Below are 23,483 nucleotides of genomic sequence, written 5' to 3' on the forward strand. Positions count from 1 at the left end.
TTGTTGTAACCTCCCGGTTTTAGATAATTGTTAATAAAACAGTAACTTGCCATCTTCTTGAGATTGTACAGTTATTTCGGCTCAGAATTATTCTGGTGCAATCCCATCCTACTAAATGCACATTCCAAGGGCACTAAGCTCACCACAATGCCAGATCCTGTATTGCTAGCACTGATATTACTACATGGAAGGCGGAGGAGTAGGGCCAGAATATTCCATCCTCAAACAACATTTTTTGGGCTACTAGATGAGGAGGTGCATGGAAGATACCGCTTCTCTCTCCCTGTCATCCTAAACATGGTCAGAGGGTGGGAGAATGACCTAGTCTCACCCACCATGTGCGCATAGACTCACTCTGATCCTTTAATCACCCAATATTTGGCATCAAGATAATCTCCTTACCCAGAACCAACTGACCCAGTGGGGGTGTAGCCTTGATTTTCCAAAAGTGGATCCATGCTTCCATCATTCCAATGCAGCACTACTCCTCCTGGTCTGCAGGCTCTCTATGTCTCCTGGCCTCTATCTCGCTGTGGCCTCTCACTACAGGCTGACTGGCCAAGTCACCCTCTTCCTCTCTGAGTGGGTTGACCTCTCCTCCTCGCTCCTTGCCTCTACATCTCTACTTCTCCTCTTCAGATACTTGAACATCCACCTGGATGCTATCAGCCCTTCATCAGGGCTCTTTCACAACCTCTGCGATTCTCTCTCTTTATATGGTCTTCCCTCTGGTCCGACTCACTCTGCAGGGCACACCCTGGATGTTCTGATATCCTCAGACCTCCCCTTCTCTAACCCTCTCACCACTCCTTTCTGTTGGAATCATCACTTTTTCCTTTCTCCCCACCCATCTCTCTCTCTTCCCCGCAGGTCAAGCCAACTCTAGCACTGCCACTTGCCTTCTCAGTCATCCGACCCATGAAATGTGTGTCAGTTGAGGTTTTTACCACAACTTTCTCTCCTCCTCCTGCACCTTTGGCTGAAGTACACCCTGACACAACCCTCTCTAACCTTCCTATCTCTAACACTCTGGATGTCCTTGCCCCTGTCATAAGGATTCGCTTAAAGCCCAAATCCAAGTGCAATTCTTGGTACGATTCCAAACTCGCCGTCCTTAATCGCAAGTGTAGGGCGGCAGAGATGAAGTGGAGGGCATCGGGTGCACCCCCTCACAAACTGGCCTGCTGCCTGCTCCAAAGGCAGAAGAGACTCTCTGTCCTTGTCTAGGAAGAGAGCCTACACTTAAGCCTGCATCTCTGCGACATATCACAACTCAGCGGAACTTGTCAACATCTGCAAGGAGCTTGCCAATCCTGCTGCAGTCTCTACCTCTCCTGTTCCCTCCCAGGCACTCTGCATGGTTTTGGCCTCTCATTTCACTACTAAACCTCAGGACATAATGTCCACCCTATCTTCCTCTACCTCCTCTTCCTCCTCCTCTCCCACTCCTGGCCTGTCTGAGGCTGTCTTTCCTCCTCCTTTCTCCTCATTTCCCCTGTTCACCCCTGACAATGTTTCTAGGCAAGTCCGATCTATGAAAGTCTTTTCAAAGCATGTTCTCCCAAGCTCATCCAGCAACATCAAGGACCACATTGACACCCTTGGCCAGCCCTGGTCTATTTCTGCAATCACTCCTTTACTACTGGAACTTTCCCCTCCACTCTTAAGTACTCTCTTGTGCACCCCTTCTAAAGAAGCCCAATAGCCAATCTTTCCTCTCTGACCAACTATCGCCCAAAATCCATCACTCCTTTCCTGGGAAAACTCTTGAAAAACTTTCCATCTCCCAGTTTAATCTACATACTGAATCTGTTGGTTGTCTCCATGATCACCAGGTTGGCTTCAGAGCTGCCAGCAGCATGAAAACTGCTCTCCTGCACACCTGTGAAGACTTGCTCCCCAATCCTGACTCTAATATCCCTTATGTCCTCATTCTCCTCAATCTACCCTCTGCTTTTGATATGGTCAACCATGCCATCCTGCTCAATCGCCTCTGTGACAACCTTGGTATTACTGATCAGGCCCTGTCCTGGTGGACCTCCTTTCTCACTGACTGACCGTCTCAGGTCCAACTGGGGTATTTCCTCTCTTCCATCTCTCTCTCGACTTGTGGTGTTCCCCAGGGGTCTAACCTCTCTACCTGACTCTTCAACCACTACCTGCCACCTCTTTCCCACCACATGGCTACTTACTTTTCCACATTTCAATGTTATGCGGATAATACTTAGCTCTCTTTCAGGCTCCCCTCAGTCTGGCCACAATTCAGATATAGTGAGGCACCAATGATCTCTGCCTTAATGCCAGTAAGACTGAGATCCTCCACACTGGGACATTCACTCATTCCTTTCCTCTCTCTCTCTCTGGCCACCGACTCTGAGCCCTCTTCCAGCTCCTTACTATGAGGCTAAGAATCTTGGTGTGATCTTCGACTACACCCTTTCCTCTCTGACGTCTCTAAGAAGTCAAACTATCAGCTGCACCTCCTCAGAGGTATTCCTCCTGTTCTCACTTTGCCCCAGAGGCTCACTGTCTCCAGAGCTCTGGTCCTTGCTAGGCTGGACTATTGCAACAGCCTCTTTCTAAATCTTCCTGCCTCTACTCTTCGACCTTTACAACTTATACAGAACAGGACTGCAAGACTTGCCCTTGTCCTCAAGCCCAATGATTGTACCACTCCAGCTCTGCAATCTCTTTGCTTGCTCCTTGCAGCTCCAAGGATCAAGTTCAAGACCCTCTGCATCGTCCACAAGGCTTTCTGGGGTCTGGGACCACTCTACCTCTAACTTTCTCTTCCAAAACATCTTCCTTCTCAAGCTCTCTGCTCATCCACCTCCAACTCTCTCAGGGTCAGACGCTTCTCCAAGCAGAGAGTTTGGGGCAGATCTATCGCCTCGGCTGGCGACTCCCTCTGGAACAGCCTTCCTGACTCTCTCAAACTTGAGCAGAAACGCCTCCGGTTCCAGAAGCAACTCAAGACCTTCCTTTTCACTTCCGTTTTCTGTCTTCCTCTCTCCTGCTGATGCACCAGACTTCTCTGCACACTGGTCACCTTGTCACCCGCTGAACTTGGTCCCAGTTGCCCTTGCACTGCCTCAGGGCTCCCCAGCACTTAAGGGTCTGTATCTGCAACCCTGTAGTCCCTTCTCTCTGCACTTACGAACCACCAGCTGGCCGCACTTGTGAGTTAACTGCACTTCCCCCTTCTCTTCCCCCTGGAACTTCTCCCCTCCCGTTTTCCCCGCACTTGCGCAATCTGAATGACACAAGGCCTAGTAAGATCATTATTTTGTCCTCCCTTTGTTTCCCTCTCCTTGTCTTGTCGCACCTGTAAACACTTGTGTACAGGCACATTATAAATGTCACATCATATTAGTAAATGTTCGTGTTCCTCCTAATCTTAAGCAATTGTTCCTTGTGCATGACCTGCTCGTGAACTCCCTTCGTGCTTTTTCTTCATCTCTCAAAATAGCATCCTTGGTTCAAAGCCAATGTACTCCTTTATTTTGCAAGGAAAACAGTTTCTGCATCATCTCTCTGTGTTTAGCATCCTAGGTTTGTGTTTTTGCGGTAACTGTGTTGATTGACATGAGTCGTTGTCCATCTTGTTCTGATTGTAGTCCTAAACGTTGAATATATACCTCTCCTAAGCAAGCTTCTATGTATTCTTTCTACCTTTTGTTTCAGGGTATTTACAGTTGTTGACTAGAGAGCCACCCATTCTTTTTTATATTCGTAACTACTGCATCATGGAGTATATGTTTCAATTACTGCTTCAGTTACATCGCTTATTCTTACATATTTTCATATTTTTTCAATATAGGATCATAAAACTTCTTTCAGGCACGTTTGCTGTCCTAAGACTTTGTTTTAACGCACAGTCATGTCGAGCATCATTTTATTCATGGTAACTTTTCGACAACTCAGCAAGGAACATCCATCTTGGTAGGTTTCTACCATTGTTTTAATGTAAGGGTATTTTCTGAATGGCTGCCTGAGTGCATATCATTTCTCATACAGTCGAAGTGGTATGGACATGTCACATAAACTTGTACATTGGTTCCCAATCAAAGCTCCTCGTCTGTCATTCCAATAGAGTGGGAGGGTTGGAGTGGGAGCACTGACTAGGGAGAATGTGTCCACTTGCTCCTCTACATTATCCTTGACATTCACGTCCTCACTCATGTCAAGTTGGAAGAAATGTGTCTGTGTCACATGCCCAAAATACCTGATCTTGCATCATTGCTCCATCGTATGTGTTCCCCTGAAACCCAGTCCAAAAGAAAGTTCTCCCCTGACTGTCATCTTGAAGCTGGGTCCCTCTGCACCTTTGCAGCTGGTCCTATTCCCCACCACTGAACACTGACATGCACGTGTTCCCACAATGGAAAAAATAAACAAATGACTACCCCTGCATGTATCTGATACCCTCAACATATCCCTTGTCCCATCATGAAGATGCACACCAAGGGCCTCATTACGACCCAGGCGGTAAGTTACCGCCTGAGTTGTACCCTTACCACCATGGTGTAAACCATGTTTACACCATGGTGGATGGTGGATTCACCGCCCCATTCCAAGGTGAGTGGGGCGGTAAATCCCCATTTCCCATTTTACCCTTCCCCATTCCCATTTTTGCCCCATAGGGCATAATGGGAGTGGGGAAGGCGCTAATTACGCCACCGTAAATTACGGTGGCGTAATTAGCACCATGGTCCCTTAGCGCCATGGATTTTAACGCCTGCAAAAAGCAGGCGTTAAAATCACCATGGCGCTAAGGGACCTTGTAATCAGGCGTTAAGTGTCGGCGCCGTTTACGGCCCCGTTAACCCCTTAACGCCGGACTCGTAATGAGGCCCCAAATCTCGCAGAAAGCAACCCAGCCACAAGCATGATTCATAAACATAAAAAATCATGCATGGTTGAACACCCCTCACTATCATCAGTCCCTGGTCATATCAATGAGAATACAGCAGCAGCATTACGCATGACACATGAGAAAGACATTTAGGCCTTCGACACCCACACCTCACCAGCAATGCATTGCATACTTCACCCATCATTCACATACATTTTTTTACATCTGTTTTTATTGTTTACAGTGTTCCAGTAACGTGGTTATTCAACAAAACAATAGTGCAATAACTCCCTCCCCGCCCAGCCTCCCTCCCCCTTTCCCAACTGTCCGGACCATAACGTTATACACCACACGTTTCATCTCTGTGATTAATGTGAGTCATTTGTGTCGTCGCCAGAGGAGCCTTCTGCATTGGGGTTGAACAATGTAACAATTAGTGCCATCCATTGTAGTAGGTCGTCAGAGGTGTCCTGTCTTTGTTGGCTCTGGGCCAACTCCCAAGCAGCTGTTTCGGCATTCGTCCATTTGCGGAGGTCTTCCCACCAAGTTGACAAGCTTCCAGTTCATGGCAATACGTCTCTTTGCGAGTATATACATTAGGTCTTTTAATCTATTAAGTGGTCTGTTCTTCTTGCTTCTGGGATATCTGCCAAGGATACATGCTTTTGGCGTGTGTACCTCCAGGGTGACGTTCGCCTCGGCCACCTTGGCTTTGACCTGTGCCCAGAAGGACAATATGGTGGGGCATCCCCAAAACATATGTGTCATCCCTGCTAGGGGTTCATTGCATTTGGGGCATCCCGTATTCTCGGCTCCGCTAAATCTGGAAATGATGTCTGGTGTGAGGTACGCCCTGTCGATGATGTAAAATTAAATAAGTTGGAAGCTGGCGTTCCTGGATACCTTCTTGTGGTATACCATTATGTCCTCCCACTCTTTGTCTTCGAACTGCGAGCCAAATTCCTGTTCCCACTTTTCCTTACACTTAAGGCTTTGTTGGGTGGTGCTGTCGAGCAGTGTTTCATATATTCTGGAGGTCTCGTGGCCACCCTCCGCTGCCCCAAGCAGGCCCTCAATGCTTTCGTGTCCGGTAACCAAGTTCTCCATTGTGGGCCAGCGGGCCTGCTAGTCTCTTCACCACTGCGTTGTGCAGTAAGAACTGTCCCGTGTGGATCCCAGAGACTTCATGTAGCTCAGTAAAATTTAAGATTCACTGGTCGTCCACCAGGTCGCCCAGGGTGGCGATGCCGCTAGGTTCCCAAGTGTCTCTTATTATCCTTTGACTTCCCGGCCTGTTAGTCATAATGGCAGCTTTCGGGATCTGTGGGGAGTAGGGGTCCAGCAGCTTTGCGGCCTTGCAGGCTCTTTTCCATATCTGGGTACCTAAGAGTATCAAGTACGAGTGTGGGTGTTTAGTTCCAGGTTCAATCCATAGCAGGTCCCTAAGTAGCAGTTGCGTGACTCCTGGCTGCAGCAGGCGAGTGTCTGTTGAGGCCTCATCGGCCATCCATTGTATCACATGCTTCAACTGTCCAGCTAGGTAATACAGTTCGAAATTAGGAACCTTGAGGCCCCCTTTGTCATATGGTCTCTGCATTGTTTCCAGGATGACTCTGCGCCTTCCATCTTGCCACAGAAATGTCCTGCACAGCTTGTGTAATTCATTGAAGAATCGTTGTGGTATGTTATATGGTACGTTAGTGAAGAAGTAAAGAAGTCTGGGTAACGCCACCATTTTAAGTAATCCCACTCTGCCCGCCACCGATAACGGCAGCCTGCTCCAGAACTCCATTGATTTTGCCAGTCCTTCCTTTGCCCTAACTGTGTTCAGAGCGTGCTCTGTCTTGGGGTCTCTGTGTACCCTAATGCCCAGGTACTTAAAGGAGGAGGGTTCCCATTTCAGGGCTAGCTTGGGGAGCGCTCCGGCCTCTTCTCCGCTCAGGGCGGCTAGGGGGAACAGGCAGGATTTGTTCTGGTTAATCTGGATCCCCGTATATCTGTGGAATCTGTCTAAAGTTTCTAGTATGTAGGGCAATATGTGTGCAGGGTTTGTTAGATAGAGGAGCATGTCGTCAGCGTACATAGAAATCACGTGGTTCTCCCCGTTTACCACTATGCCCCCATCTCCATATTCTTGTCTAAGGTATGCTGCCACCGGCTCTATAGCCATAATGTACAGCATGGGTGATAGGGGGCATCCTTGCCTAGTTCCCCGGGATAGCCTCCATTTGTCTGAGAAAGTGTTGTTGGTGCGTACTCTGGCCTCGGGGTTGGTGTAGATGAGTGTGACCCACTTAATGTAGCCAGGCCCTATACCCATCTTGGACATGATAGCCAGGAGCCATTTCCAGCGCACTGAGTCGAACGCTTTGGAGGCGTCCAAGGACGCCACTGCACATTGCGTTTGTCTACCTTTGGTACTGTAAATGACATGGTGCAGTCTACGTAGGTTTTCGGTGATGGTTCTGCCGGGCACATATGCCGTTTGATCATGATGGATCAGGGTCGGGATGACTTTACGCAACCTCATAGCCCGTATTGCCGTTAGTACCTTACTGCCTGTGTTTAGTAAGGACAAGGGTCTATATGAGCTGCACTCGGCGCTGTCTTTGTCAGGTTTTAAGAGTGGTATGATGACCGCCTCCCTCATGGTACCAGGTAGTTGGCCTGTTTCGTATGCCTCATTGAACACTTGAGAGAGTAACGGGGCTAGTTTGTCCTCGTAGGCCTTGTAGAACTCACCTGGGAGTCCATCCGGTCCCGGCGCCTTCCCAGAGGGAAGTGTTCTAATAACAACTGCAACCTCCTCAGGGGTTACTGGCCCTTCCAGGGATTCCGCTACGTGTTCCTCAAGGTGTGGTAGTCTAATGATGTCCAGTACGTCCTCTATTTCTATGTCTGTAGGCGGCGGGGTGTCAGTGTAGAGGGCCTGGTAATACCCAGCGAATGCGTGGTTTATGGCAGCTTGTGAGTGCGTGTCTATGCCGTTGGCATCACGTATACGGCAGATGGGTGTTCTGGGGCTTCTCGCTTGTAAAGCCACGCTAGTAGCTTACTCGGTTTATTACCGAGGGCATGGTTTCGCTCGGTGTATTTGGCGTAGCTGAGTTTTCCGAGGGCCTCCCAGTGTTGTAGGCAGGCCTTCTTTAATTCGATTATTTTGCATACGTGGGCTGGGTCTGAGGAGGCTATGGATTCTAATTGCTTCAGCTCTTCTTCGGCGCTTGCTAATTTCGCTGTGATGGATTTTTGGGCTCCCCCTGTGGTGGCTATCATTTCCCCTCTGATCACTACTTTGTATGCTTCCCATGCCGTGCTGATGTGCTGAACACTATTCATGTTTGTCTGCCAGTAGTTCGCCGTGCATTGTCTAATCTGTTCTTGGAATGCCTTTTCTAACAGTGCTTTGCTTCTGAGTCTCCATGTGGGTATGAGGGGTTGGGGTGCCATTATTGTCCGAGAGGTGACGATGGGGGAATGATCCGATACCACTCTGGCCAGATATTGTGTGTCCTCGAATATGTCTAAGTGTTCCTCGCTCACCAATAAGCTGTTGATTCTAGTGTGTACTGCGTGTGGGGGTGAGGTCTTGTAGGGCGTATTGTTGTAAGAGGGCTTTCAATATTTTAGCGGGAGGGGAGGGGCGGGTGTGTTTACTATCGGATCTGTCCATGCGTGGATCTAGGGTGCAGTTGTGGTCCCCACCCCATATTAGCATGCCGTCTCTGTTTGGACTGAGCCGGGTATATAACGAACGGAAGAAGACCGTTGCATCGTGATTGGGGGCATATGTGTTCACCAGGCAGAGTTCTCTGCCTTCAATGGTGCCTTTTAACAAGGCCATTCTACCTTCGTTATCAATGTTAGTGTATGTTAGGTTGATATGGAGCGGGCGATCCATATCAGTACTCCACGTGCGTAGTTGGAATACGTGGTGCCTATCAGGGTTCCTCTCCAACTCTTAGCTAATGCTGCTAGCTTTTGTGCATTCAGAGGAGTCTCCTGTAATAAGGCAATTCCTATCTTGTGGAGCTCAAGGAAGGTGTGAACTCTGTGCTGTTTAATGTAGCTGTTCAGGCCCCTGACGTTCCAGGACATGACTTTGACTACGTTAATCATGAATGTGGAGTGTGTGTGGGTATATGGGCGGGCTGTGTAGTAGCGTCACCCTCTGGCCTATCCATATGCGGTTCAGTGGCCTGTTCTGGCAGGAGCCCCTAATGACTCTAGATCGGATTGGTGGTGTGTGATGATCAAGGTGGTCCTGGACTTCCCCTTTAACTAACTGAATCGGGATTTCAACAGACGGGTTCCCATCCCTTTGAACTATAAAGTTGGCGTTAACCGCTAACAAAACTAGTCTAGCGGAGTTCCCCCCGTTCTGACATCCCCGGTTCCGCTCCATTAGACCTACGGTCTCTTGGTGCCCTACGGGCGGGTTAATCACCCAAAGAGATTCGGGGGTGCGGGACAATCCCCTTGGTAGTGTCTGATACCAAGCGGTGCCATTCGGCCAGCTCCAAGACACTGAATGGTGCCACAATCTGCAAATTGAGATTACTTCATGTGCTTTCTAAGAAGGTGGTTTCAGTTGGCTTCCCTGGGGGTGCCATTTTCTCGTGTTTTGCGTTTCCTTCCATCTATGTCAGGAATCTGCTCCCTATCCATCCATTCGTTTATTTCAGCCGGTGATTCAAAGAGGTGCGTTCTATTGTTTCGGATGACTTTTAGTCTGGCCAGGTACAATAGCATGTATCGCAAGCCTGCATCTTTCAATCTAGCCTTTATGTGGGCGTATTGAGCTCTACTCCTCTGAACCTGGAGGGTATACTCTGGGTAGATTGCAATTTTGGCGGAGTCGAATTCTATGCGGCCACCGGTCCGTGAGTGGGCTAGGATCGTCTCTCTATCTTTATAATTGAGGACTTTGGCAATTATCGGCCTTGACGGATTCCCAGTTGGTGGGCGTTTAGTGAGAGATCGATGCACCCTTTCGATGGTGAACTCCTGTGATAATTTCCCGGCTCCGACCCCCTGCAGCAGCAGGTTCTCAACGAAGTTCGTGGGGTCATTTCCTTCTGTTCCCTCTGGCAGTCCAATGATCCTGATGTTGTTGCGGCGCGCCCGCCCTTCCGCCTCGTCTGCCCTGTCTTCGAGGTTCTTTACTTTTTGGGCTAGGGCGTCTACCTCTCTCAAGAGGTGGGCTTTGGCTTCAGTGTTTTCCTTTACTTGAGACTCTAATGCTTCTGTTCTGCCTGCGATGGAGCGCACGTCTTGTCTTAGCAGATTCAAGTCAATAGCTACGGCATCTATTTTGCCCTCCATGGTTTTTTGGAGCGCCAAGATGGCTTCGAGTAGTTGCGAGTTTGCGGGTTCGGGGAGCCCCTCTTCTGCAGCAGCCGAGGTTGTGAACGCGGCGTCTGGCTTGGTGACACCTGTGGCTGCAAAGGCCTCCATTGTTGCCTGCCTGTGCTTGTTTCTGGCGCCTTTTATGGACATTGGCCCTCATTACACCTCAGGCGGTAAGGGGTTTACGGCGCCGTAAACAGCGCTGACCCTTACCGCCTGAGTACGAGGTCCCTTAGCGCCATGGCGGATTTAACACCTGCTTTTAGCAGGTGTTAAAAACCATGGCGCTAAGAGACCATGGAGTTAATTACGCCACCGTAAATTACGGTGGCGTAATTAACGCCTTCCCCACTCCCATTATGCCCTATGGGGCAAAAATGGGAATGGGGAAGGGTAAATGGGGATTGGGGACTTACCGCCCCGCCAAGGTCGGAATGGGGCGGTAAGTCCGCCAACCACCATGGCGTAAACATAGTTTACGCCATGGTGGTAAAGTCACGGCCCAGGCGGTAACTTACCGCCTGGGTCGTAATGAGGGCCATTGTTTTGTTATGTTGTGTGGTGGAGAGCAATATATGGGTCACAGCCCTTCACGTTGCCCCGTTGCGCGTGGCCATGCAGTTCAGTACTTGTGTGTGCGCCGTGGCGCGTTGTGCGCAGCAGGCTTATTGCAGTGGTCTTTGTGAGGGCACCCGTGAGTGGTAATCCTGGAGTGCCGGGGGGGGGTTGCGGTCCAGGCGGGCCTCTGATGTCCGGAGCTCAAATCTTGCCCCCGTGGCCAGCACCGCGGCCTCAAGCTCAGCCGGCGGCGGGGTACGGTCCCTCCCCAGGGTAATGTCGTGGGCCTATTCCGGTCCGCTTAGCGGGGGGTTGTGGGCCCCCTCAGTTGGACTGATCGCGGGGCCAAGCGAGTTGATTATGTCCCCCCTGCCCCTCTTCCACTCCGTACCTCTTAGTGTGGTGCCGCTCTCAGGCACACTCGATCTTCGGGTCCAGGCCTTTAGATGTGTGCCTCCGCCGTCGGCGCTGCGGACCACGCGCCGGGGAGCACTAGGAGGCGGACACGGTATTCAGCCGCCGGTCGCAGCGCTGCGTGCCCACCAGACGGCAGGGGCAGCTGTCCGCTTTCCTTTTCTCAGTCAGCCGCAGCCGGGGGCTATCCTCCTCTCGCGCTCTGCACTGCGGCGCTCGTCTCCCTTGCCGTCAGCAGGCAGCCACCATTTTCGGGCGCGCACTTTCCACCTTCTCCACAGCGTTTCTCCTCGTTGGGGGCACGCACAGGTCTCAGACTACCGTCGGAGGGTCAGCATACGATTCTGAGGCGATCCCTGGGTTGCAGTTATGGTTAGCTTCAGTTAGGATGCAGATTGTAGGCAATATGATGGGCGCATCGGCAGAGCTGCAACGAAGCGCGGCTTACTCACATGGCGGTTGGCCACGCCCCCCATTCACATGCATACTTGTCATCTGGATCATCCACCTACTTGGATTGTGAGAGTCAGGTGTTTTGCATGCCCATGCAATATGGACAGGAGTGGACTGGGGAACGAAAGATGCCCTGAAAATAATTCTCAAAGTAGCCCCATATCACACATCTACAACAAGCACACCCCTTTTCCCATGAGAAAATGTGGAAATATCACACAAAATAGGCACAGGCTGCACAAGTGTACCAGTTGATTACCAGACTTCCCAATAGGCCGGTCCACCCCTGCTCATTGAGTGACTACTTGATATGACGGCATGCAAGGCTGACCGGACAGGAGTGCACATGCAATGCCATATAAAATAGAAACTACTGCATCAGCCCTCACCAAAGACATTGGCACAGGAAAATCCTGAGGAGACTGACTGCAAGCGGCAAGTCGTGAAATTGTAAACAGTAACACATAGAAAATCTGTAGCCGAGACAGGGAGACATGCACACACACAATTATGTAGGATAACTCACATCTTCAGTGACAGTGACCATCACCCAATTATCACCATATCATATTATTCATGTAAACCCTACCTATGTCACATCATGTCACTATTGGTATGCATGTGTCACCAGTCTGAAAATGTATGACAGTGCACAACCTCACCTGTTGGGACAGCTGTTATCCTGTCAATCCCTAACCACCTCCACCTAACACTGGGCCTCCGCACCTCAATACCTATCTCAGAGATTCACCAGACCACTCACAGGAAGACCATTCAGAACCCCATACATTAACCTACTTACAGTGCCGTAGGCTCCAGCATCCCCTTCATCACCGCAACCCAGTGGAAATCCCTTCCACCCAACTTTAGTGATCTCTTCCCACCTAGCCTTCCGTAAAGAAATCAAAACATGACTGTTCATTTGAAATCCCCAGTACAGACCCACAATGCTCAGAATGCGTTAATTGACCTGCATGTAACTTTGTCATATATTTACCATGCTACCATGTAACCTGCTCTCATGCTACGCCTCATGTAACCAGTAGCAATGTCACAACCTGTAACCAAGTCATTTACTGTTTAAAAGCACCTCGATGCCCCTGGGCTGCCAGTGAGTTTATAAATGCAAATAAATAAATAAATTGGTGCTGGGAGGGTCAGTGTCCAGCAGAGGGAATGGGGACATGGGTTGTAATAGGGTGCTGTGGGGTCCGCTCAGGGAGTGTGGGCACTGGATGAGGCAAGATACCTGAAATTACATTAGACATTTGTTTGGACCAGCTAAAGTAGTGTGTCTGACAGACTGCACATAGACACATCAATGCTGAATGGAATGTACTCCTGTATGTGGGAGACTGTAGCCGTCCACAAGACCACATCAGTTGACTTCACTGTAAATGGATGCATTTCCAGCCCTCCAACTTGAAAATGTGCCTAGTACCATGAGCAGTTGGCTCACTGTCCTCGAGCGCACAATGGACCTGACCTGAGGACTAAAAAACAAAATACAGTCCATCTTGGATAAGGAAAACAAATGAATACAGTCCACCTTGGACAGGGGTAACAATAAAATACAGTCCACATTGGATGGGGTAAACAAAATAGAAAAAAGAATCAGTCCCCCTGGGGTCGGGGGGATGAAGGAGGGGGGGGGCAAGAGGATTGGGGTGTGTGCGAACATGGCCAATTCCATCAACTGTGAGATTCAGTCAGTACTCCCATCCTATTGTGGGCCCCGGGACGGTGCACTCTCACCAAGCATGGCCAAAGCCATGTCCTTGTTCACTACAGCCACCCGTAAGAGGGATACATGCATGAGTGATCCAATTGCTACAAGGTCCTTATGATGGCTGTCGCAAGTGGTCACAGAGTCATTATGCATGCTGACCATTGATATCTCCAGCTGCATGTTTAAAGATTGTCTTGAGGAATGAATCTCTTTGGTGGTGAATGTCCTTTGTGGCAAAGATTTAATAATGCACAGATTGTCTCAAGGAATCCGTGTCTTGATGGCGGGAATTGCTTGCATCTAACATCTCCTCATGCAGGCATTTACCCAGGGAATCTGTGTCTTGACATTGGGATTCCCTTGAGGCCAACATCTAACACATGCATGGTTTTCCTCAAGTTGTGCATCTCCTGCCGCTGGTAGTCCCTTGAGGCCAATAACTTATCATGCAGGGAGAGATCAGAGCCAAACCATCATCGCAATCACCTGCTTCCATTGTTGCTTGTTCTCTCTCCTCTCCTGGCACAGTCAGCAAAGGTCGGCAGTGTGTGCATAATTTGAGGAGATTACATTTTCTGCTAGGTGATGAATGTCCCTGGCCATCTCCTGCAGGACCTTTCCCTGTTGTGCACTTGCACACAGCAATTCCTCCTCCCAATTCGAGTGTCCCGCAGGCCCACGTCTACCACATGTGCAAGGCATACCAAGTTGGGATGCCAAACCTGAGCCTGTAGCATTAAGTCCACTGTTATTGGCTGGCAGTCTGCAACCCTCTGACTTGCACCAGCCTCCACTTTTGCCTCCATGATGGACAAAGGTAATCTTGCAGACACTGAAATCACCAATGATACAGGCCTTCCCACTGCCAGACCCAGGGTCTCCTGGCTCTCCTCCTCCAACTCAGCACCCTCAAGGAACTGAAGGAGCTCCATGGCTTTGGGACTACTCACTGGTGTACCCTTCACCATGTCCCTCAGTATGCCCTCAACATCAGATTTGCCAGCACCATCCAAAGAGTGGGCAGACCTGCTGATGATGTCCTGCAACACAAGGGGATTCTAAAGCACAGTGGGCTGCACTGGTGGATGGTTGTGCCTCATCCGCCTCCTCCTCCGTCTCCTGCTCATCCACTTCATTCTCACTTGCACAAAGTCCGACAATATTCAGAGGCCTACCTACATGGAGGAACATCCATATATGAAGGCTACTGCATTCAGACACTATAGGGCCATCCACACATATATCACACATTTAAACTGGACATTTTGAAATGTGAAAGGCATAGGTGACTAACATTCAATGCCCTGTGCAATCATGACTGTGCATATGAGCCCCTGCATCAAGCCACGGATTGGAGGAGTAGGTGATCATACATACATATATATATATATCACTACAAAAAAAACTTTGTTGAGGGGACGTTATGGTTAAGTTGCCCTAACAAAACCCTGTACACTTCACTACAAAAATACTTTCCACCTCCCCTTTATGCTTCAAATTAAAACCGAAAAACCCCTGAAATTCGACAGTTATGGTAAACTAAGCCCCCAACTCTACCACCGCCCCTGTGCACTGCTAACACTAACACCCAGACCATGAAAGATGTCATCTCAAATGTCAATGATGACATCAATGACGACATCACTTGTTTAGCCCCTTTCTTTTCCGTCCCTGCCATACATATATATGTACGTTCAGTAAAAAAAAAATCACTAAAGGAATGTTAGACTTCACAGTGATACTAAAAAACACTGCACATCCCCCCATTATGGTAAGCTCAGCAACCATAACTCACAGCATCTACGTCCATTGCTGAGACTAACACCCAGGACATCAAATATGACATCACAAATATCATTGATGATATCACTGATGACATCACATGTGAAAATAATGTTGACGAAAAGTCCCTACCTGCAAGGGGTTCTTTCTATTATGTTGGTAGCAAGATGTCAGGGGTGATTGTGTAATGTTACATTTGTAATAACTAGCTAACAATTCAATACTTAATACACACTTGTGCTAGTACAAACAATACATATCAAGACCCAATGCATACAAATCAAAGGCACATACAGGGAAACTCAAGCAAGGAAGAAAGAAAGAGCATCATCAGAAAGTTTATCTTCCTGTATACAAATTAATTGTGAGTTTGAGGCCTGCTATTGCCCCATGCATTTGCATCATGAGCTCAGACCAGACCCTAAGGAAAGTACTCTAAGAACACACGACAAGGTTACCGTTTTGATATACTGCACCTTTTCAATTTTTATATTGTGATTGTCAGTGAATAAAACCACCTGGCCTAGATTTTGCAATGCACCAAAATAAGTGAGGCAGACATGTGATGTCATCAGTGATGTCATCAATGATATTTGTGATGTCATATTTGATGTCCTGGGTGTTAGTCTTAGCAAATAAAACAGTGGAATGGTAAAGAACACGTGACCATTTTACAGGTTACAAACTAGATTTATTTAATAGCAAACTTGCAGTGATCATCGGAATAATCGCATAATCAATGCAATGATTACAATGCTGGTTAGGGAGGCATTGCAAATGTTGAAGATTATGAGGCCTTTTTTTGCGCAAACAAACATTTTGGGGTCTTCGTTGAAGCAGTTGCTTTGTTTCCACAGTTATTTCCCAGAAGTCATCATGACGGTGAGCCTAAAGCACCATAAATGATGTCACGTTGCTCCGAATAACGAGTTCAGAGAACGGACAAAGCGGGTTTACAGTGTCATTCCACATTATTGTTATGGACAGGCAACCGCTCACCAGCAGTTGTATTTGCCGTCCGAAGAAGCCCTCACTCGGGATTTGAAAACCATGGCACTCACAGTACGGCAAAATATACCTAGGCGGGAAAAGTTACAAAAAATAAGTGTCAGTAACCAACCTGTACCAACATTTTTTAAAAGATGAAACAGAAAATGTGCAAAATGGTACACAAAAATACATGCTTAAAGTTCACATTTTGGTAATATGTTACTAATGTCCAAGTGTACCTATAGGTGGAGGTTAGAAACGGCGAGATTGTGCATGCGCCGTAAGAGAAAACAAAATGGCAAGTACACAGAAAGACGATAATTTAGGTATGAAACAAAAAAGAGTGGACAAATAAAAAAGAATTACATCTCGTCATTTCAAAGAAGACCAAAAAAACGTGCAAAGTTATACACAAAGCTATTTGGACAAAGTAAGCATTTCAAATTAGAAATATAAATAGTAAAAAAGGTTGAGTGCAGTCATACCCTGCAAAAGAGCAAAGTGTGCACTCTGCAACATTACATGAAAATTGTACAAGGGCAGAAAAATAATACGTCAATTATATTAGCACAATTAGATGTGCAGTTATGTAAAAATAAAGTACCGGCCAAAGTAAACTTACAAAATATTTACAGCCTCCATTCTTTTTCAGCAAAGCAGTCACAAATGTGTTTGCAGCGAAGAATCTTCGTTGACTGATATGCATGTCACTTACAAACCTTTTAAAACATAACCTTATCAATTGCGTTTTTTTTTATCCTTTAATTCCGTTAATAGTGCACAAGTTTCTCTTGGGCTCAAGGTGAAAAAACAATTGCCCCTTTACATTCACTCGGATGCGCGGGCGTACTGAGCGGTCAACCAAAAAAGACACTTGTGTGGCCTTCACTCAGAAGGCAAATACATTCTTGCTTTGAAGCAACATCTACTCCCATACAGCTTCAGAAGCGCTGTTTTAAGCAAACAGTGCAGATGATGGCCTTAGTTCTCAAAACTGAAGAGGCCAATCTGAGGGAAATATTAGTACAAAACACATTTTAATCCACACGCTTTAATTGGTCGTGGTGCAGTGAGCACCAACTTCCATTTAAACGTATCATTTTGCAGACAAGAAAACTGCACTTTTTCACTTTGTGCTTCCACAGCTCATTGGGCCCCCTCAAAGGACACCTTGCGTAATACTATTACTTGAGTGTGAGAAGTCTAATGCTCTCTTGTTTTGGAGCTGTTTCTGGTGGTATCCGCGCACACGAAAACATTAGTAAATGAGAGGGGGCCACGAACAAAGCTACCTTACTGCATGCTGTTTTGCAAACAATCTGGGAAAGAGCCACATGGTCGTGAGCACAACCTTTTTCCCCCGTTCAGTGTAAGGGGAAAAAGACGTTTTGAGAATCCCTCCCCCTTATACCTTTCACCCCCCTGAACCAAACATGACCAAACTTTCCAACCAAAGTCAGAGTGTGCGATGTATTTTTTTCAAAGTTTGTCGACGATTCGTCCAAAGGTAGGACAGTTATAAGGCAGCCAAAAACAGTTCTTTCTATGGAAACAGCCACTCCACCAAAGCAACACAGTCACTAACGTCCCTCTCGAATGTGCTGCAGTGGGTGACGGCAGGGCCTAGAGGTTAAGATATATGTCCACGTACTTTTGAATGTATAGGTGTACAATGGCTTATACCTCCACTGCTAACAAGGTCGTTACTGGGTGCATGGGCTTCGGCCATGCAGCCAAGACTGTACACCCTCCCCAGAACCATCTGACATGCTAACCTATAGGACGAGTGTATGCACTGCAGTAATATGAAGTGGTGTTTCTGGGCGGGGCCTAGGGTTTTACGAGTATGATGTATGCACTACTGGCTGCAGCCATGGAAGCAAAACTCTACATCCTGCCCACAATCACCTCAACGATGTACAGTAGTACGGGTGTATTGATAGGTGTGCTATGCTTCACTTATTCTGGCCAGACACTGCACTCCAACCTGTTTGTACATAGATATTATTGCAATGTGTTGATGTGCACTGGCTTATAACTCCAGTGCTTATAACTTTGTTGTTGGGTGCATGGCCTTTGGCCATGCACCCAACACTATACACTCTCCCCTCAACCATGTTAGCGATAATCAATACTACACGTGTAGCCATGGTCATGACATGCAGCAGTGGTTGTGGGCAGGGCCTTCAGTCTTGGAAGTATGGCCTTCGGGCTACGGCCTACGGCCATGCATCCAAGACTCTAGGCCCTGTCCACAACCACTGCAGCATGTCACGACCATGGTGGCGTACTAAGCAAAAACACACCCATAGGAAAATGTAATGTAATCGGGAAATACACTCAAAATTAATGGTCACTAACGCCACGCGTGTCATGCGAACATTTTCAAGGTGCCTGTGCACAGCACGGACTCAAATAGTAGCCTTATTACATCCCTCATTTTCTGCACGTACAAATATCCAGAAGAAGGCGCCAATGCATATTATCTAGGCCCTACCCACAACCACTGCAGCATGTCACAACCATGGTGGTGTACTAAGCAATAACACACCCATAGGAAAATGTAATATAATAGGGAAATACACTCAAAATTAATGGTCGCTAATGCCACGCGTGTCCTGCGAACATTTTCAAGGTGCCTGTACACAGCACGGCCTCAAATAGTAGCCTTATTAGATTCCTCATTTTCTCCACGTACAAACATCCTGAAGAAGGTGCCAATGCAGAATATATAATAGACAATTGCTGGGCAAACAAGAACAGTATTTCATTTGTCTCTTACTCTGTGATCCTCCCCACGCACTGTAGGAGAGCAAAACAGTTTTGAAAAGAGCATTTCGCCTCTGATAAGTATCGCGCTGTCTTCGGATCCAAGATGTCGGGCGCATCCACACATTCTGACGTACATCACGGCTCGCTGTAGCCAATCGGTAGACGTTGCGTGTCTGTGGTGATGACGCCACCTCCCCTGGCCAATCGGTATCATGTCCGCGGAGCGAACAGGGAAATGTGATCGCGGAGCGGACGTAGATATCACTATTTTATTCAGACATATGTTTTGGTCGTTTTAAAGGAAAGTACTGGACGTATTGTCACCAAATTTACTAAAGCACGCTTTCGGGTCCAAGCCCCTGCCCCTGGCACAAATTTGGTGCAAATCCGTCCAACGGTTTGGCCTGTAGCCGAGCGCAAAGTTTTTCCCCCATTCAGTCTATGGGAAAAAAAGACGTTTTGGGACCCCCTATAACTTTCCCCCGCCTGGACCAAACACCACCAAAATTCGGAGTGGCCCATATACTCTTTTTGCAAAGTTTGGTGAGGATTCGTCCAGGGGGAGCGAAGTTATAAGCCGCCCAAAAAGTGCTCTTCCTATGGAAACAGAAACTTAACCATAACTACACAGCCACTACCGTGGCCGTGTAATATACATGTATGAGAGTGGAAGCTCTAACAATTGATGGATTGAGGTCTGGGTTTCATTGGTGAGCCACTTCTCTACTTCAACCATCCCTACTTGCAACATGTGTAAGTATCAAATTTTCTCCAGCTGACCAAATCTGCATGCAGGCATTTGTGTTGGCAAAATCCCCATTACTCCCTTCACCACACTGGCCAAGGCCAGATTTGTGGTTACCCATGTTCACATGCATCTCAACTATGTGTGAGGAGAGTGCAACATAGATATGACCATTGTGCACGTGCATGACTACTGAATAATTGACAATCAAATGTGGAATGAAAATCACTCAAACATGTTTTGGCCATCCACTGCAATTCTTGTCTGGAACAGACCCTGATGCGACTTCTCACTGACATTGTCATTCATCGATGTCTACTGGCCGCCAGGGCCTGTGAATGGATAACTCTGACATCGTTAAATGGTTGGTTTTATTCCATGTCAGTCAAGATTTATGTTCACAATGCACTATCCACAAGCATGAAACTGTGAGTATGTCTGATGACATGTGTCTTGCAGGCCATTGCCACATATAGGTGAATGGGTGTTGCTAAATATTTTTGTATACAGTAATGTGTGCTGTTAGGTCAATGTCAACCATGAACAGATTTCAAGCATTCACCTTCTAGGATGCACACCTACCAGTATGGCTGGTGAACTTTTAAAATGGTGTGGCGTAAATGTATTTTCCAGCGAAGCGGGAGTGAGCAAGTACAGTGATCGAGACCGTCTCAGAAAAGGAGGGTACCGGTGGGTTATCCCCACACTGAAAATGATTTGAAATGAGGAGTAAAATGGGCATTTTCCAGCAGAATTTTCAATAACAACTGTAGCAAAAGACCTAAGATACAAGCCGTTCTCAGAGGAGGACCCGCAAAATATTCTACTACCAGAGATGCCAGGTTGACGACAGTACACAGGACCATTTTGCAGCAGTAAACCATGTATCTGTCCATCGCCTGCACGGTCACAAATAAGCTTCCTTCATTAAGGCAAGTTCTGGGTAAAGTGTGCCACTGCCATCTCTTAAACCTTTTCCTATTTACATCATATTCCTACAAGAATTACACTGTCTTAAGTAATGTGACAGAAGATTTCATAATGCACATGACTGTTTCTGGGTTTTGTAGTTAAAAATAGAATCAGAATGTGCTGCAACTCATCAGGATACCACATAAAGTGCATTCAATTGTTGTTAAACTACTCAGTGATTTGCCTTGGGTGATGCTTAAATACACCAGAGTACTCCAAAATGTGTCCACACAACATACCAGCTTTGCTGTAAAAAAATGGCATGCACCTTTTTACATCGCCAAGCCATTATAAGCTTTCCCAGTCGAGTTAACAACACATTGTTAATGTCATACCATTGAAAACAGTGTTCTCATATTAGTGGTAGCCCAGTTGAGCATTGCCATGTAATTACAGCAATACCATTCCTAGCAATGTTGCCCAACATAGCCCACTATCATTTTGGTATCCACCTTGTGCCCAGATAACAATGTTATCCCAGTGTCAACCCCAATAAAAACACATTGACATGCTTGTTCTACTTGTGAAATGCTTCTGTATTAGCACTCCAACAGTGAAAACAGCAAAGCATACCTAGTAGCCCAGTGGGAACACTCTCAGCTGCAACGAGGGCCCGATCTAAAATGGCGGCCCATTACTAGCGTGCTTGTTGCTAAGCAACCCATCACAGCCACGATAGGCTGACCCATCCGAAGTCCACACCAACTCACCACCGAAAGGCAAGAGCCGGCGCACCCCCAAGGGCCGGCTACCATAAGGACAACATCCTGTCTGCGCCTGTCTGCTGAGGTAGGCGCACAAGAGCACGCTGGCAGTTCAATCTATCCTAACTGTAAGTACTCCACCACAGAATTAACATTACCTTCCGCCTATTGCGCACACAATCCCAAAAAAATGTGATCATAGCAATTTTCAAGCAAGTCTCTTACAGCTACACTGAGCCCTAATTGACTCACCTATACATAAAGCTATAACCCATCTCACGCATCATGTGGGTAGAACAGAAGGCAAACCTCATACGCGTAATACTAACTTTGTGCATAGACACATGACTAGATTGCAGCCGCTCCTCAGCCACACTAGCCTATTATGTAATAGTGACTAAATTGAATAGAGCAGATCCTCAGGTGCACTAGCCTATTTTGTAATAGTGACTAAATTGAATGCAGCAGGTCCTCAGTTGCACTAGCCTATTTTGTAATAGTGACTAAATTGAATGTAGCAGCTCCTCGTTTTAACTAGCCTATTTTGTAATAGTGACTAAATTGAATGCAGCAGGTCCTCAGTTGCACTAGCCTATTTTGTAATAGTGACTAAATTGAATGCAGCAGCTCCTCAGTTGCACTAGCCTATTTTGTAATAGTGACTAAATTGAATGTAGCAGCTCCTCGTTTTAACTAGCCTATTTTGTAATAGTGACTAAATTGAATAGAGCAGATCCTCAGGTGCACTAGCCTATTTTGTAATAGTGACTAAATTGAATGCAGCAGGTCCTCAGTTGCACTAGCCTATTTTGTAATAGTGACTAAATTGAATGTAGCAGCTCCTCGTTTTAACTAGCCTATTTTGTAATAGTGACTAAATTGAATGCAGCAGGTCCTCAGTTGCACTAGCCTATTTTGTAATAGTGACTAAATTGAATGCAGCAGCTCCTCAGTTGCACTAGCTTATTTTGTAATAGTGACTGAATTGAACGCACCCATCTTATCCGCATTATGTTGGTCTTCCTGACCACTATCATGTTCCCTTTCTGTATAATACCCCAGTCCACTCCATGCACAAGAGGATATTTCATTAATCTCAATGAAGGACTAGCCAGATTGGGCTGTCAGCACCACCACTCAAACCCTGCCCCACCCTATTCCTTCCTTCACTACCTCCATCCCCACACGAATTGCACCCACAAATAGTACTTCTTACAATGTAACTAATAAAGTAGTCCTAACCATCCCTAGCCCCAGTCACAATTCCACCAAACACCCCAGACCCAACGAGACTAATGACAAGACTATACCTACCTTGGGTATTGACAGGATCAATAGACGTAGGGCTAGAACTAAACCCACCCACCGAGCCACCACACTCTCCACAACCACAAACACACCTCCAAACTAGATACCAACTCATATAACTGCCAACACAAAGACCAATCGAAGAAACCCACCAAAACCAATATTCATACCCACAACCCAGGTAATACTCCTGGAAATAGACTGTCTTGTGCCGCCATATTCACTCTCAATGCACGATCCCTCGGAGCTCATGCCATAGAAAATCCATGACCTCATTGTGGACCAACAACTTGATATCCTGGTAGTCACCGAAACATGGCTACACCCTGCTGCAGACCCACTGCTAGCTCTTGCTATCCCCCCAGGATTCAGCATCTTCAGAACAGACAGGACAAACACCCAAGCAGGAGGAGTCGCCCTAATAGCCAGAATGACCTTGCAAATCCAATCTAAACGTTGAATATATAACTCTCCTAAGCAAGCTTCTATGTATTCTTTCTACCTTTCGTTTCAGCGTATTTACAGTTGTTGACTAGAGAGCTACTCATTCTTCTTTATATTCGTAACTACTGCATCATGGAGTATATGTTTCAATTACTGCTTCAGTTACATCGTTTATTCCATTGCCCAATGGAACAAATACAGGGCTACGAACTACTACTAGTAAAATGTGCATACAACCCCAAAACCACCACCAATTTCCTGGTAGTGTATAGATCACCGAATAAAGACACTCATCCTAACTTGGACATACCTCTACTACTAACTCCCTTTATCAGCTTAAGACTAAATGTATCATTCTCTGAGACATTAACTTAGGCTACAGCGATCCGCTAGATCTTGATGCATCAG

This window comes from Ambystoma mexicanum, chromosome 1p (assembly GCF_040938575.1).
Source record: "Ambystoma mexicanum isolate Mex_15411 chromosome 1p, UKY_AmexF1_1, whole genome shotgun sequence".
NCBI classification, from domain to species: Eukaryota; Metazoa; Chordata; class Amphibia; order Caudata; family Ambystomatidae; genus Ambystoma; species Ambystoma mexicanum.